Source organism: Myxocyprinus asiaticus, chromosome 30 (assembly GCF_019703515.2).
Source record: "Myxocyprinus asiaticus isolate MX2 ecotype Aquarium Trade chromosome 30, UBuf_Myxa_2, whole genome shotgun sequence".
Taxonomy (NCBI): Eukaryota; Metazoa; Chordata; class Actinopteri; order Cypriniformes; family Catostomidae; genus Myxocyprinus; species Myxocyprinus asiaticus.
The window spans coordinates 16,920,677-16,937,780 of record NC_059373.1 but is presented as its reverse complement, the minus strand read 5'-3'; positions in this window follow the sequence as shown (position 1 = coordinate 16,937,780).

Genomic DNA, 17,104 nt, shown 5'->3' with positions numbered 1-17,104 from the left:
AGGTTAGAGTGGGCAAAGAAACACAGACATTGGACAACAGATAATTGGAAAAGAGTGTTATGGATCTTAACCCCATTGAGCATTTGTGGGATCAGCTAGACTGTAAGGTGCATGAGAAGTACCTAACAAGACAGCCACATCTATGGCAAGTGCTACAGGAAGCGTGGGGTGAAATGTCACCTGAGTACCTGGACAAACTTACAGCTAGAATGCCAAGGATCTGCAAAGCTGTCATTGCTGCACGTGTAGGATTTTTTGATGAGAACTCTTTGAAGTATAGTCCGATAACCACTCTGTACAATTGTGGTGAGAAGAATTGCATCTCAGAATGCTATTCTGAGATGCAGGTTGGCACTGTTTTGGCGGCACGATGGGGGCCTACACAATATTAGGCAGGTGGTTTTAATATTGTGGCTGATCGGTATATATATATATATATATATATATATATATATATATATATATATATATATATATATATATATGTGATAAAATCGCTTACCTACCTTTTCTGTGTAAAATTATATCCAATAACTTCTATATTTGTAAACCCTAAAACGACCATACAATTGACAATTTTAACAACTGTACAGCTCAAAAAAAGTTTTAACAGAAGAATGAATGTAAGTGCTGTTATAAAGTTATAAGCTTCACACTTCTGCCTTAAAACACTAAAAAATTGTCCCTCTTCACTTCCATTGTAAGTGCCTCAATGTAACCTATTTTGTTTTTCCTTTTGAAAGAAAATGAGACCAGAAATTATTTTTTGTCGTAATGAATATTGTGGCGATGGGGGCATGGTGGAGCATTCGTCCGGAGAGAGAGAAAGTGGTAAGGGTGCACACACCAGAGCGCTATATGTCTAACACCTGATTCTGATTGCAGTGAGCAATGGGGAGAGCGATATAAGGAGGAACCACACCAGAGACTGTTTGAGTTACTTGTTATTAAAACCCTACATTAAAGCCCACATTTTCCCATTTCCTCCTTTCATCCATCCTTGAACCCAGTCACACTGGTGCCGAAACCCAGGGTTTTTGGAGGAAATATACATTGACATGGAGTCCTCAACATTGGCAGGAGTTATCCAGCCCCTTGCCAACATGCATAATGCTCAACATCAGGCCCTGCTTGAGCTGCGCCAGGACCAGGATCGCCGATTCCAGGAGGTGCTCAGGGCTCAAGCAGAGGACCGGCAGGCGATCCGGAGATTACTGCACCAGGAGAAAGCCACGGCCACGACCCTGCACACAGCAACCCCCATGCCTCCCATCGCCCTCATGAAAATGGGGTGAAGATGATCCAGAGGCATTCATAGACCTCTCAGAGAGGACGGCCGGGATCTGGAGCTGGCCACATGCGCAATGGGCGGCCAGACTCATCCCACTGTTGTCCGGGGAAGCCCAGATCGCAGCGCATCAACTACTGGCGGCGAGTATCCTGGTGTACGACGACATGAAGTAGTCCATCTTGCATTATTATAAATGAACGGTTGTATCGAGTGACGCAGGATGCTCAGACAAAATAAGATACAACCCAGTTGTTGATACCAAATTGCTGTTGGGAAATGCTAGATGCTCATCAGAATCTGATGGCGGGTCACTTGCAGCGAGAAAAAACACTAAACCATCTAATGGCCCGTTTCTATTGGTTGGGCATTAACGGCGATGTCCACAGGTTGTGTGGGGCATGCCTTGAATGTCAGCTGGTGAATCCGCCGGCCACCCCAAGAGTGCCTTTGTGCCCAATTCCTTTGGTCAAGGTCCCCTTTGAAATAATTGGCATGGACCTCATCTGGCCATTAGAATGGACCGCATGTGGGCATTGCTTTATATTAGTTCTGGTGGACTATGCAATGCGATATCCGGAAGCAGTGCCCTTGCGCAACATCTCAGCACATAGTGTTGCGGAGGCACTCTTCAGAATAATCTCCTGAGTGGGGATTCCAAAAGAAATCCTCACTGATCAAGACACTACATTTAAGTCACGAACACTACGCGAACTGTACAAATTATTAGGTATTAAATCGATTCGCATGAGTGTTTACCACCCATAAACAGATGGGTTGGTGGAACGATTTAATAAAACCCTGAAAAATAAGATTCATAAGTTCATACACAAGAATGCTTGAAATTGGGATAAGTGGCTCCAACCCTTGTTATTTGCAGTTCGAGTGGTCCCACAAGCCTCCATAGGGTTTTCCCATTAGAGCTGCTGTATGCGTGTCGGCCGCGTGATGTGCTCAACGTCATGCGGGAAGCTTGGGAGGAGGGACCTTCAATCAGCAAAAATGAAATTCAGTAAATTTTTGGTCTTAGAGCAAAACTCCACACTTTGGGTCAACTAACACAGGAGAATTTGCTCCAAGTTCAGGAACGTCAAAGCCGACTGTATGACAGGGGCACTTGATTATGGGAATTTGCACCAGGAGACATGTATTACTTCCAACATCAAGCTCCAAATTACTCGCTAAGTGGCAAGGGCCTTTTGAGGTCACACGATGAGTGGGAGATCTTGATTATGAGGTAAAATGAACAGATAGAGGTGATGTCAAATATACCATCTTAACCTCCTGAAATTATGGAGGGAGGCAGTCCCTGTGATGTTGGCAATGGTAGTTCCAGAAAGGGCGGAGCTTAGGCCAGAGGTGAACGTAAAAGCCAATCATGTCACCCCTGTCACTTGCGGGGACCACCTCTCACCGTCTCAAGTCACAGAGGTTGCCAAATTGCAGAAAACATTTTCAGACGTGTTCTCGCCTCTGCCGAATTTACAAACCTCATACAGCACCACATCAAAACTACGCCGGCTTCCCGAACACAAGAATAAAGTAGTTCGTGAAGAATTAGATGCAATGCTCAGTATGGGAGTAATAGAAGAATACCACAGTGATTGGTCCAGCCTGATCGTTCTAGTCCCTAAGAGCGACAGGTCAGTTTGGTTCTGTGTGGATTACAGAAAAGTCAATGCGGTGTCTAAATTTGAAGCATGCCCAATGCCTCGTATTGATGAACTGCTAGATCGGTTGGGCGCAGCTCGCTTTTTTTTGACGCTGGATTTGACAAAGGGTTATTGGCAGATCCCCTTAATGCCAATGTCCTGCAAAAAAAAAAAAAAAATGGTCTTCTCCACACCGTTTGGCTTAAACCAATTCGTAACACTTCCGTTCAGTTTGTTTGGGGCCCCAGCTACGTTTCAGTGCCTTATGGACCGAGTTCTCAGACCGCACTCAGCTTACGCCACTGCCTATTTGGATGACATCATCATATACAGTCACGATTGGCAGCGGCATATGCAGCATCTGAGGGCTGTTCTGAGGTCACTGCGATGAGCGGGACTCATGACAAACCCCAAGAAGTGTGCAATTGTCATAAATTATATTATTATTATATTATATTCTCTCTTAACAACTTACTATCAACCGACAGCCTGAATGTCAATACAGTACAATACAACCTACTGTACATTCTATATATATATATATTACTATATATACTTTTTTATTTTTATTGAATAATGTGTATCTATATTGTGTGTATTGTATACTGTACAGTGTATGTTATTATTTGTATATTGTTGTGTGTAATTATGTGTATATTAGACTTTAAATTGTGCTGTGTTTGATGTTATTGTAAATTGGTATATGTCTCATCACTGTCACGACTGCTATGTTGATCGGAACTGCACCCAAGAATTTCACACACCATTGCACTTGTGTATATGGCTGTGTGACAATAAAAGTGATTTGATTTGATTTGATTTGATTTGATTGTACGGGTGGAGAAATGGTACCTGGGGTTCCACTTGCTTCACGGGCAGGTGTGGCCCCAAATTGATAAGACTGCAGTGATTGTGACCTGCCCAAGACCCAAGACCAAAAAGGAGGTGAGACAGTTCCTATAGCTGGCAGGCCAGATGGCTCCCTGGCCTGAGTCGGGTGGTGGGGGTATGGAGGTGGGCATGATGGAGCGTTTGTCCGGAGAGAGAGGAAGTGGTAAGCACCTGAGCACCATATGTCTAACACCTGTTTCTGATTGCAGTGAGCAATTGGGATAATGATATAAGTAGGAACCATGCCAGAGACTGAGAGAGAGAGAGTCAATGTGTTTATGTGTGGAAGCTGAGAAACTGTTTGAGATGCTTGTTGATAAAACCCTAACTTTTGAGTTGAAGCCCACATTTTCCCATTTCCTCCTTTCATCCATCCTTGAACTCCGTTACAAACATCTTGCCACAAATGCTGTCAATTGAGTTTAACGTGTATTGAACCCGGAATATTCCTTTAAGGATTCAAACTAAATGATAAGTCAAGGCCAGTCTTTAAAGTATCACCCTAAATATTTTGGATGCTCTCAAACCATCACACCACCACAGAGCAAAACATTTTAAGTTCCAAGGGCATTCAGCAATGAGATACAGAAACATCTGCTTTAAAAATGGCTCATGGTCATTTGAAGAGATGCAATGCATCAATCCAGCCCTGAGGCTCTAGATGGGTTATTCTTATGACTGGAAAAGTGACCTCATTTGCACACTTCATTAAGTCACGAGCACAGCTCGCCTTCGAGGTGTAAAAGTTTCTCTGCTTGTTATATACTGTATTTTGCCACTCCCTGTGGTCCCCCACCCAGCTCATTGGATTTACTGCTGGGCAAAAGTAATGAGGGCACTCAACAGAAGCGGCATTGAGATTCAGGACTAAATGTCAGGACCATATCCCTCTTATCTTATGCATGACAGAGGGCCTCATCTCAGCCTCATATTGACATATATTGCACTCAAAACTGCAAAGTACTTTCTTGATCTGGCAAGCTCAAATCTGATTGGTTGGATTAACGCAACTTTCGGGAGTAAGTGCTCTTGAGGCTTTTTTTTTTTTTTTTCGTTTACACTAAAATAATAAATACATAAATACTTTCAAGATTTACACATTTCAGTTTCATTGCAAACGTTCATAAAATTTCATTAGCTGAACAGAGTATAGAGTTAGAGTAATCTTTAACACAATGAAATAATAACAAATACGTATTCAAAAATCCTTTAATTCGTTCTTTTCATTTTCAGTTAAGAATTCAAAATTGGAAAAATGAAAAACGACTTATTTCATTAATCATTTACAAAACCAATATGAAAAAACAAATAACAACATGCTTTTCGTACTTTAGATTTTATGCACAAGTTAAACGGACACTGTTCGTTGTGATAATTTGATTCCATTTAAAAAGAAACTAAAAGAGGAGAAAAATTATAAATATGTAGGTGGCCCTGAAATGCCCTCTTTTTCTGATTGGTCAACCTGCAATGTCGTCTGAACTGAAAATTACAGTTCACTGCTGTTAAATTGTTCAGATGAATTTTTTCCCAGTTAATATTACTGAAATAATGAAAATAACCATAAATCCACAAGACTATAGATGCATAGACCTACACAGCAAAGAAATAGGCTTACTTTCGTGAGAGCGAGCAAGCACTAACAGGGCGCTTGGGTGTGAGCGACTTGTTCATGAATGCTCGTCTCTCAAAAGCTCGACCAATGACTTTAAAATCAGCATTTACACAAAGCCTTCAGATTTTTCCGATAATTAGGCAAACAATACTGTCGCGTAGTAGCCTACTGTTCTACGCCCCAGTATAATTGTCATGATCCTGCCTCTTTGGTCATGTTTTATTCTTGTTTTGGCAGGATTGTGACAGTTTCCTCCGCCCATCTCACAGGCTGTCCCATGTGCTGTGTTTCCCTCTCTCCCTTGTGTTTCTCACAGGTGCTGCTTAGCAGCGCTGTCAGTGTTTCCATGGCAGCGCTGATTCGCGCTGCTCGTGATTATTGGCAGCACCTATATCTTCCTTTCCTCTATATGCTCTCCTTTGTCTAGTCTTCACTGCAATATTGTTGTGTTTTGTCTCCTGTCCAGTCGAGTTGTTCCTGTGTATTCCAGTTTTCCTCTGTCGGTTTGTTTTCAGCTCTATTTTTGTCTTGCTGTTATTATTTTCTCCCCCGATAAAGTTTTTGTTTATATTTGCTTTGTTTATTCAATTAAATCCCTTCATTGCTATCCTGCATCTTGGGTCCTTCCTGACAGAACGATATGGCCAACTGTGGACCCAGCAGAGGCTTGATGGGCATTTCATTGAACCCAGCTCCAGCCCTAGAGGATTCGGTCTCTCAGGGCCTCACCTGGCTGCCAAACCTCCTGGCCTGCCTCATCAAAATTTTTGCCGAAGAGTTGGCCGGAGTGGCCTCCAGGCGGGGTGTTGATGAGACCGTCCTCAAGCTAACCTTTGTGACATGTCTGGACAAGCCCATTCATCCAGAGCAGCTGAGGTCGATTTTTCATTTGCCCTTTTGGGATTTGGTGGACCACCTCTGCTGGTTGGAAGAGATGGAACATCTGCTGCGGGGGTGAAACATCAAATCCCAAAATCCCTCTCTGCCGGTGCCTCTGGAGAGGCCCGCCGAGCCCGCTATTGACTCCATTCCAATGGAGGCCATTCCACTGCCGATGCCAGCACCCACAGAAGCCGTTCCCCTGCCGCTACCAGTGCTCATGGCCACTGAGGACTTTCTCTTGTCGCTGCCAGTGCCCACGGCCACAGAGGCCATTCCCCTGTCACTGCCTGTGCTTACGGCAACAGAGGCCATTCCCCTGTCACTGCCAGTGCTCATGGCCATGGAGGTCGTTCCCCTGTCACTGCCTGTGCTCATGGCCACGGAGGCCATTCCCATGTCTCTACCAGCACCCACAGCCATGGAGGCCATTCTCCTGCCGCTGCCAGCACCCACAGCCATGGAGGCCATTCTCCTGCCGCTGCCAGTGCTCACGGCCGCGGAGGTTGTTTCCCTGTCTGATTTCGCTCCCATCCTGGGACTGTCTGTCCTCGCTCCCATCCTGGAGCCAACTGTCCTCACTCCCGTCCAGGAGCCATCTGTCCTGGCTCCCATCCTGTAGCCGTCTGTCCTCACTTCCATCCTGGAGCCATCTGTCCTTGCTCCTGTCTTGGAGCCGCTTGTCCTCGCTCCCATCCTAGAGACACCTGATCTCTCTCATTCCCTTAAGATATCTCCTAGGTCGATCACACCTAGTCAAACTGACACATCTAGCCAAACCTCCAAGCCATGTCAAGCTGTCAAGCCAAGTCAAGCCACTCAGCCTAGTCAAGCAGCCAAGTCTAATCAAGCCAACATGTCAAGTCAAGCTGTCAAGGCAAGTCAAACCATCAAGCTAAGTTAAGCAGCTAAGTCAAATCAAACCGCCACGGCAAGTCAAGCTATCAAACCAAGCCAAACCATCATGACAAACCAAGCCACCACACCAAGTCAAACCGACACATCAAGTCAAGTCATTCCATCAAGTCATCACTTCAAGTCAAATTGTTACTGCCATGGCAAGTCAAGTTATCTCACCTATTCAAGCTGTCCCCCTAGTCAAGCTGTCACACCAAGTCAAGCTGTCAAATCAAGCCAAGCCATCACGCCAAGTCAAACTGACATGCCTTGTCAAGTTGCAATGTCAAATCAAGTTGCTTCACATAGCCAAGCAGCTTAATCAAGCAGTTACACCTAGCCAAGCCGCCACACCAAGTCAAACCATTATGCCAAATCAAGCTGCCATGACACGTCAAACCAATACGGCAAGTCAAGACGTGCTGTCAAGTCATCACCTCAAGTCAAGTTGTCACTGCCACACCAAGTCAAGTCCTCTCACCTATTCAAGCTGTCCCTCCTAGTCAAGCTGTCACACCAAGACAAGCTGTCAAGTCAAGTCAAGCCATCACGCCAAGTCAATCTGACATGCCTTGTCAAGTTGCAATGTCAAGTTGCTTCACCTAGCCAAGCAGATATGCCTAATCCAGCAGTCACACCTAGCAAAGCTGCTATACTTAGTCAAGAAGTTACGTCAAACCAAACTTCCACACCTAGTTAAGCCGTCATAACCAACCCAAGCCATCACGCCTGGTCGTACCGACACACCCAGTCAAGCTGACAAGCTTAGCCAAGCCACTACATCTAGTCAAGCCTCCTGTTTAAGTCAAGTCATCTCAACTAGTCAAGTAGCCAAGCCAAGTCCAGCAGTCAAATTAAGTCTGGCAGCCAAGCCTAGTCCAGCTGCCAAACCCTGCTAAGCAGCTATACCCCGGTCCATCCTGCTGGCATCTCACTGGTCTGACCTGCCGGCTCCTCCTTGGTCCAATCCTTGGCTGAATCAAAACACTCTCACAGCGAAATCATAAGGATTGGTACAACTTTTCTAAATTTGGCTAATTCGTATTATATCGTACGAATGCATTCGCATTAACTTCACTACAGCTAGTGACGTCACTGAACATCGTTTTCATCTAATGTAACGTCTGTGTAAGATCAGTGATGGCTAATTAATTTGCTACATATTTATTTGGTGGAGAACCGCGGGCACATTCAAACTTTGTGTGTGAGAAAACTCAGTATCAATTTATTTGTGTTTTTGTATTACGCGCGCTCAGAGTGAGACAAGTCGCAACGCGGACTCACTCTTTTGATTGGATGGTTAAAGCCACCTCCAGTACTGTATTTTTAACAGCCTCTATTTGTCAAACATATTTAGTCACTGTTAATTGTAATTGTAAAAGTAAACTGCAGTTCATAATATTAAAATCGTTCTGTAAAGACGAAGAAACCTCTTTACAGTACATTTTAATATTATCAAAATCGCCTGTTGGAACGAAGAAAACTTCCTTCATTGCGATAAAGATGGATTTGAGCGATGCTCCTCTTATCATCTTTTAAAGGCCTTAGGTGATTGTATCGCTAGACTGAAGTTATTTGTGTTGCAAATTTCATTCAACTAGATGATCGTTACTCTCTTGGGTTAACCATTAACGCACGAATGGGTGCCTAATTCAAATCTAATCATATCTAATTGGTATGTAAATGAGAGTTTTAAAAACCTTGATCAAGTGATAATTTGTGTAACAACAGCGAAGAAACCCTGTTGTTCATAATTGATAATTTGTGTAATAACAGCGAAGAAACCCTGTTGTTTATAATTGTTATTGTGTAACAGGCAGCGAAGAAACCCTGCCACACACCTTTGTGCAGTTAATTTGCACAAACTAAAATTCGGTTCGGATCAAATTGCATTGTACTTGTGATCGTTGCAGTAAATCAGCCGCTAGAGCGAGAGCAATCACACTAGACGCGCTCAGATTTAATCACAGTACCTTTGATTAACACTAGAGGGCAGTCTAGTTAAGTGTCTAGCACTTCTCAAATTTCACCTCTACCCTCTTTTCCTCTGAACCTTGTGTGGCTCACCCACGCCACCTTGTGGCCATTCTCAGTAGGTTGGTTTTCCTTGGTTAGCCCTGTCATTGCATTTGAAAAACTTATTCCAATTCTTCCTTGGTTTGTTTTATTTTATTTTATTATCATAACTTTTATTCTTCTCCTTTTATTTTCTTATTTTTCTTATTTTTTATTTTATTTATTTATTTATTTTTTTTTTTTATTATTATTATTATCATTCTGTATTATTCAGGCCTCTTTCTCTCTTGCCTTAGCCACCCACTTTTTAAATTTAGTTCAAACAGTGTTTGAATTTAAATTTAAAATTAATCTCTGTATTCTAGCCATTTGTGTGCACCTATAGGTAACACTCCCTCTAGTGCTTAGTTGGTGAAGCGACGGTTGCCTCCACGGCGGATCACAGTGAGCTGCCACGGGATTCCGACTGGATCACCTCGATCCATCACTAAGCCTAACCCATAGAATACTGACCCTTCCAACTAGTGAAACCCCAAAATCAGGTTTCTCCTCAACCTTTAAGAGACCGAACCTTTGAGAATCATCAGAGAAAGCCGAGTAATATATTGACGACCCAAGCTGCCAAAGTCTTTAGATGATCACGCCGTCAACAATCTTTTGTTAGATCCTTTCCGGTGCCCCACAACAATTAGACTCACCTTGCCATTCACGGCTGAGATAACAGGTGCCAAGTCTACCCTCCGTTAACTGTTTGTATCCATCAAACAGACCGAGCATAGAACATAAAAATTACTATAATTGTAGCCTGCTAACGCTATAAGGACTTGCATTGGCCTGTGTGCTGTCCCTCCCTCTCTCTCCCTCTCTCTCTCTCCCTCTCTCTCTTCACCAGTGAGCCAACATGTCTCGATCATCCAGCCCTGATGCCCACTGGGATCGACTAGAGACCTGGCTGAGTGCCCTGACTAGCACCCTTATTCCTGAAGCCGCCGGGGACCTGCAGAACATGAGCCGGGAACAGCTCGACGGAATGAGCCAGGAATGGAAGAAGAATTCAATTTCAAACCTCTGTTCCTCCGGAACCTGCGCCCAACAGTGAGTCACCATTTGGGGGTTCTGGCTTGCCCACGGACTATGTCCACCCAACAGCTGCGAGACTTAAGCCATAAGGCCTATGCCAAACAAAGAACTGCTTCTGAAAAGATGGGGAAAACCCCCCACAATCTATCCTGTCACTAATCAGAGTTCAGAACTTGCCCTAGAGGGCGCCGAGCCTCGCCACAGCAATTGGGTACACCCTGACACTCAGCCTTGCCTTTGTCCTGTTTAACAGAGTCAACGGGGTGCAAAGGTCCATGAACAGGTGCACAGCTGCCTTTCCTCGAACCTTCAAACGGAACCATCGAAAAAGAGGGACCCAGGCAGAGACAATGCTGAACCTGACCACGGTTAACACCACAGCTGAGGATCCGAAGGCTGAGGAAAATTAGAAACCACCTGCCATCTAACCTTCATGATCCACCTGCCATCTAACCATCAGGATCCACCTGCCATCCGGCCTTCACCACCCACCTGCCATTTAACCATCATGATCCACTGTTGTCTGATGATGTCTCAATTCAGAGCATCTTCAGCCAAAAGGGGGATTCTGTAACGTCTGTGTAAGATCAGTGATGGCTAATTACACTTTGTTTAAAATAAAAAACCCTTTTAGCCTTTTGACATTTGCATATAAATTACTGACCTGGCCTCTGCGTTTACATTTATATGGGTGCTAAATTGCAGATGGTCTTTATCACTATCAAAAGGATGCTAAAACAGGTCGCCTCTGGAGTGTCTCCATCAAGCTTCAAACACATTCCACAGAAAGGGGGGTGACCCCCGTGCCAGGCACCAGAGCAGTTGTCTGTCTCCACCAATTCCAATACACGTCACACACACACCTAAAGACATTTTCTCTATTTAGGCCATAGTAAGCAGTTATAAATGTATCTGCTATGTGCATGTGTTGTATGTATATTCCCCTATTATATTAACTTAGTTAAAACCCTTTACTTGTATTAGTTAGACGTTAAATGCCTATATTCAAGTGTATGAGTGTATCTCTGCTTTAATATCGTCTGGAGGTTACCTTCAAAATGATCTTCTCTTTATTTCTCACACAGTAATGTACACCATGTGATCATGAAATGCATCGAACAATTCTTACTATGTTTTGAATTAAAAGCTGCACTAGCGGTCCAGATCAGCAATAAAATGCGAATGGGCCATAAACGGAGACAAAGGATGTCTCTCCCGCTCAAAATGCATGCCTCTGATTGGCCACTCCACCCACAAAATGGGTGCGGCAATGAACTATTAAAACTCCAGAACGCAGACTAATCATCGCTCAAAACTCTTCTTCTTGAGACCAACACACCCCAAAACTCTCCTCTTGAGTTTAACCTTCTGGCAGTGTTTACCTTCAAGTAACTTTGTGGATTTGCTGTGGACTTCTTCAACTCACTCCTAAAGAAATCGTCGAGAACCTCGTCTACCGCATCAAGACTCTTATTCAGCAACAAACCAATGCAAGTAACCGTTTACAACTGATTAGATGCGTGTTTAAGTTTGAACCCCTTTTAAGGTGAATTGTGCCTCTGATGATTCTCATTCAGGTTGTGGTTAATTGATGTGAAATACTGCCATTCTTTGCTCTTCTCTCTCCTTTCCTTACTTTCCTTCATTCTATATATGTATGTTTTGCTTAGTTTGTTTGTATGTTAGTTATAGTTTCATTTATTAAATCCCTTATATTCACAATTGATTGTCTCTGTGTTCCGCTCACAATTCAAAGAAACTGAATGTTGCTCCTTGCTACATGCTAAACTACTGCTAGCACTGTATAAGTAGGAAGGCTATTGTTCCTTGGCCAGGAAAGTAATCTTCCTAGAATTGATAAATAATTATATTGTCTGCTCGGTGGACGGACAGATCAAATAATTGTAATATCGATTCTGCTACAGTTAATTCTAAGATCTAATCTAAATATTTATTATTAATTATAACCAGTTATAATTAATTATAAATAATTCCCTTTTTAAGCTAATTTGCTACACTAATAAGCAACAATTACTTGGTTCTGTTACACACTACTAATCGGTTAGGTTTAGATAAGTGGTTTGGGTAAGGGCATAATATTAATAAGCATGTCCTTGACACCTCTTGCGTGGAACTCGCGCTTACTTCAGCATTACACATCCGGGCATTTGCACGTGATGAAATCGTATGAATTCATACGAACAAAATCACATGAAATCATACAAAATAGCTAACTCCTAAAATATGTAAAACATTTTGTGAGATCAAATTATCAAAACGAACAGTGTCCCGTGGCCATTTTTCCAATTTCCTATTTTTAACTTGAGCATAAAATTGACAGTACAAAAAACAAGTTGGTAATCTTTTTAATTTTATTTTTTTATATTGATTTTGTTAATGATTAATGAAATAATAAATTGTTTTTTTTCTGATTTTTAATTTTTTAATTGAATATGAAAAGAACAAACGATACACGGATTTTTAAAGTTTAATTTTGTTTGATTACACAATTACACAGTTCAATTTGATGGAAATTTGAATTAAAAAGCTTGAAACTTAAAAATTGGCTAACATATTTTTATGTGTACAAGGTACTAGGTTGATACAAGTGCTAAGACATTCAACAGCACTTCAATAATGGAATATATATATACAGTATATATATATACAGTATAATATATATATATATATATATATATATATATATATATATATATATATATATATATATATATATATATATATATATATATATATATATATATATATATATATATGGCCAAAATAAGCTGCCATGTGGACCAGACCTTATGTCATTTAGTCAAATGTCTGGCTATACACGGATGGTCACCCCTGCCATTCATATTTTGAAGACAGAGCCTAAACATGGCAACCTTTTTGTAACTCATAATAAGCCATAAGTAATTGTGTGGTCACTTAGTGGATGACATTTTTTTACTTTAGCACAAGGTGTGCCATCAAGACTCTCACTGTGTATAATGGCTTGAAATGAGTTGCAAAGCAAGCACAAGATTTTACATTGAATCATACAGCCTGCATACAAGGTAAATGAATGAACTTATTGATTCACCATAAAAGAAATGACATCCTTCTAATGTGTTGTCATAATTTTCTCTATCGGAATAAAACAGACTGAGAGAGAGAGGATGTGAGATAAAAGGAAAGAGTGTGAGGACAAAAGAGGGTGTCATTCATCACACCCAGCATTAAATGCTGCACAGTGTTTCATGCACAGAAACTCAGAGATTTGTAAGCTTGTAGCAGTAGCTGACAATGATGTGTGGTACAGTAGTATCTGCTGAGGCAGAGCACTGTTTCTAGATCACTAGATCTACACAGTCTCCCTCTGCACTCAATAGAAAAGGGTTCTAAGAAGAAGTAACGATGGCAGGCTGGTGGGTTCACTGTCTGACTAATGTCTTGTTGAATGTCTCAAAGTGTCAGGGCTTCAACATCACACTCATCAATTGTTTCTCACCTTCATGTGGCAAAAGCCATGTATCTGCTCCTGTTAAGAGACAACGGCATCAAAATCCAGAAGTGTTAGACAGGAAAAGAGAAATGAATGGTTTAGCTTTATCTATTTATCTATCTATCTATCTATCTATCTATATATATATATATATATATATATATATATATATATAATTTATATATGGTGATGGGGGCGTGACCGAGCGACATCTATGGAGAGCGAGGCCGAGAGAGTGAGTGCAGTAAGGACTGACACCTGTGGGAAATCACCTCTAACAGCTGTTTTGTTTTTGCAGTGAGAGCAGATAGGGATTTAAAGGGCAATCCAGACCGCCAGAGGAGAGAGAGAGAGAGTCGAGCCTGAACTTGTGTGTGTGCATTTTTGTGTTGGCTGAAAAGCAAATTGTTTGACTTACGCTGAAAAGCATTGTAAAAATAAAGAATTATGAGAACTGTTCACCTGGCCCCCACTTCCTCCTTGAGAGAGTAAAAGAACAGTGTCAATATATATACAGGTGCATCTCAATAAATTAGAATGTCGTGGAAAAGTACATTTATTTCAGTAGTTCAACTCTAATTGTGAAACTCGTGTATTAAATAAATTCAATGCACACAGACTGAAGTAGTTTAAGTCTTTGGTTCTTTTAATTGTGATGATTTTGGCTCACATTTAACAAAAACCCACCAATTCACTATCTCAAAAAATTAGAATACATCATAAGACCAATAAAAAAAACATTTTTAGTGAATTGTTGGCCTTCTGGAAAGTATGTTCATTTACTGTATATGTACTCAATACTTGGTAGGGGCTCCTTTTGCTTTAATTACTGCCTCAATTCGGTGTGGCATGAAGGTGATCAGTTTGTGGCACTGCTGAGGTGGTATGGAAGCCCAGGTTTCTTTGACAGTGGCCTTCAGCTCATCTGCATTTTTTGGTCTCTTGTTTCTCATTTTCCTCTTGACAATACCCCATAGATTCTCTATGGGGTTCAGGTCTGGTGAGTTTGCTGGCCAGTCAAGCACACCAACACCATGGTCATTTAACCAACTTTTGGTGCTTTTGGCAGTGTGAGCAGGTGCCAAATCCTGCTGGAAAATGAAATCAGCATCTTTAAAAAGCTGGTCAGCAGAAGGAAGCATGAAGTGCTCCAAAATTTCTTGGTAAACGGGTGCAGTGACTTTGGTTTTCAAAAAACACAATGGACCAACACCAGCAGATGACATTGCACCCCAAATCATCACAGACTGTGGAAACTTAACACTGGACTTCAAGCAACTTGGGTTATGAGCTTCTCCACCCTTCCTCCAGACTCTAGGACCTTGGTTTCCAAATGAAATACAAAACTTGCTCTCATCTGAAAAGAGGACTTTGGACAACTGGGCAACAGTCCAGTTCTTCTTCTCCTTAGCCCAGGTAAGACGCCTCTGACATTGTCTGTGGTTCAGGAGTGGCTTAACAAGAAGAATACGACAACTGTAGCCAAATTCCTTGACACGTCTGTGTGTGGTGGCTCTTGATGCCCTGACCTCAGCCTCAGTCCATTCCTTGTGAAGTTCACCCAAATTCTTGAATCGATTTTGCTTGACAATCCTCATAAGGCTGCGGTTCTCTCGGTTGGTTGTGCATCTTTTTCTTCCACACTTTTCCCTTCCACTCAACTTTCTGTTAACATGCTTGGATACAGCACTCTGTGAACAGCCAGCTTCTTTGGCAATGAATGTTTGTGGCTTACCCTCCTTGTGAAGGGTGTCAGTGATTGTCTTCTGGACAACTGTCAGATCAGCAGATTGTGTAGCCTAGTGAACCAAACTGAGAGACCATTTTGAAGGCTCAGGAAAAATTTGCAGGTGTTTTGAGTTGATTAGCTGATTGGCATGTCACCATATTCTAATTTTTTGAGATAGTGAATTGGTGGGTTTTTGTTAAATGTGAGCCAAAATCATCACAATTAAAAGAACCAAAGACTTAAACTACTTCAGTCTGTGTGCATTGAATTTATTTAATACATGAGTTTCACAATTTGAATTCAATTACTGAAATAAATGAACTTTTCCACAACATTCTAATTTATTGAGATGCACCTGTATATATATATATATATATATATATATATATATATATATATATATATATATATATGTGGTGAAATGCAGTTATTTGCCTCTACCCTCAAGGCTGTATGATGCCCACGCCCCTCTGGCATTTGTTTATTATTGAGCCGCATTTAGTGGGGGTATAAAAAAAAGGCATCACCAGGTCAGCTAGGCGGTGCATCACTTGTTCAGCTGATCGCTGTTTCCGGGTTTCTGCTGCTTTGCATCAGAGCTGGCGTCTGCTCAGGTGTGCTCGCTGTGCCGCATAGTGCGGCTGATCGCTGTTTCCAGGTTTCTACTGCTCTGCGTCAGAGGTATGTGTTTGTTTTGCGTTTTTTGTAATCTTGCTTATTGTATATCGCTAATTGTAACATTTTCTGGGAAAGCTGGTGTCTGCTCGGATGTGCTCACTGTGCCACATAGTGCGGCTGATCGTTGTTCATTGGAGTCGGATCGTTCCGCACTAAAGAACTGCTTGCAAGCTGTGTGTCGTTTGGTGACTGCTGCTCTCCTGCTCTGTAGGTGTATCTTCTGTTTATTATTATTATGGGTGTATTCAGTATGTTGCACAGGTTTTGAGGTGCATGATCTGTGTATTAATTTCACGTCTAGCAAACTTTGAAGTATCTGCTGCTGGATAGATAGTATGGTCTCCACATGTTGGTATGTAAAACCCACTCATGTCTCTATGGCCACCTTTAAAGTATGTGGATTAGTTTTTAACTTTTCTTTGCATTTTAGGTGACTAAATCAGCCCATTAACGCATCTCTTCCTGCTCTGTTGCTGCATGGCTTGAAGCTTTGATGCTGCTGTTTTGTTTCGTGTTTTGTTTTGTTTCTTTTGTTTCTGTTTTGGTGTTGTGGTCACTTAAATATTTTTTTGTTTTCCTTTTGCTGGCTTTCGAGCTTAATTGTTTGTGTTTTCATTTATTTTTGTTTGCTGCTACTACTTGCATTTGGATAAACTCCTTGCTGTGGTGCCGCTAACAATTGGAGTTTGATATCCTAAGTGTCTTTCTTTTGGTATTCTAATTTGATTTGTTTTCTGTAATGGGCGGCCGATTATATGATCCTGCGTTTATTTTCCAATTTGATTTCTCTTCTGTGATCATTGGTTTTGATTTCTTTCTTTTTTTTTTTTTTTTTTTTTTTTTTTTGTCTTTCTAGGAGCTGGGGGCCCGGAGTGGACAGGCTAGT